The following is a 1570-nucleotide window of genomic DNA, read 5'->3' as shown; positions in this document are numbered from 1 at the left end:
CATTTTTAATTCTACCTACTACAAAATGTAAGACGCCGAACTACCATCGCTGGTTTGGTTGGTAGTCCCACGTGCACCCAAACCCAATAAGAGTAGCAGGTAGAATATATCAATTCATCTTAACTAGCAATGGCTAATCTGCCGTATCAGACGGTTTTAATAAAATGTTAAAAATATTTTAAAGTAATAAAATGAAATAATGTTGTGACAACATGAAGATATTTTTGTTAAATTAATGATGTACTATAAAATTAAGGGCATGAAGAACTTAGATTATAGAGTAAATGTTATAAAATTATAAATTAGTTATTATGTGGTGTAATAAGTTACTTGTTTGTTTCATCATAGTTTTTGTTTTTTCAATGCATTTGAGTTAGCATAATTTTTTTTTTTTAATATAATGTTAATGCTTAGTTGGCTTATGGAGATATTGTAGAAATTTTATGTTAGTGGTAGGTTAAATGCTCAGTGAAAATAGTAATATCTTACTAATGTAATTTTATTATAATCTAAAATATGTAAAAACTGCAAGGTGGAAAGCTAAATGAAAAATTACTCTAACAAAGAGCCATAAGGCAAAAGTGCATGTTCTCCCATATGAAAATTTTACTTTCTTACATAGAATTTAAATTTAAAAAAAAAACACATAAAACACTTTTATATTACTACTTCCGTTCTAGTTTGTTTGTCCTCTTTTTCATTTTGGAGTGTCCCAAAATATTGTCTTGTTTATAAAAATAAAAGCTATTAGTTTACTAATATTCTATTATACCCCTACTTTATTTTCAAAACTATTTGAAAAGAAAACTAACTAATATTTAAAAAATCAATTTAATTGGGGCACATTTTTAGTTGTCTCATTAAGAATAACAATTTTTAAGAAAGCTGATAAATTTATTTAAGAGTAGTTTTGTAAACTTACACATTTTTATAAGGCAGACAAGACAATAAATGATGTTCCTTTAAAAAATTTGACTTTTCAAACAAGACAAACAAATTGGGACGAATGAAGTAATATAATATTAGTGCACACCTATAAATAATTAATATGTGCATTTACTCTATTGACACATTCAATAAACTAAAAATTTGACATAAATGTAAACTTTGATGAGGTTGAATCTTAAATGAGAGAGACTCAAGAAATGTGCCACTTGGCAGAACTTTGTACTCTCCCACTTGAGGTTTATATAGAGTTAGGTTAAAGTTACACCTCGTGTAATTTTAAATAATATTAAACTACTAATATTTTTTAATTTGATGTGAATTTTAACAAATCGACTGTTGGATTACATTATTTTCGTATATTCACCATGTTTGCAAAATTTCAAGATGATCAAAGATCAATAATCATGTCATCTATCAATTGTATAAATTCGAGTTTTTGTAGTTTAAAATAATGCATAAAAGATGAGTTTATGGATTGAATGGTAAATAACATCCGATTGATATGAAAACTGGCATACATGTTTAGAACATATAAAACATGTAATCCAACGGTATAATTTTCAAAATATAAATTCATTAAAAAGTTATTAGGTGGTGTAACATTACTTAGAGTTATACCATG

This window comes from Quercus suber, unplaced genomic scaffold (assembly GCF_002906115.3).
Source record: "Quercus suber isolate HL8 unplaced genomic scaffold, Cork oak 2.0 scaffold_58, whole genome shotgun sequence".
Lineage (NCBI taxonomy): Eukaryota > Viridiplantae > Streptophyta > Magnoliopsida > Fagales > Fagaceae > Quercus > Quercus suber.
Note: the sequence above shows the minus strand (reverse complement) of the source record.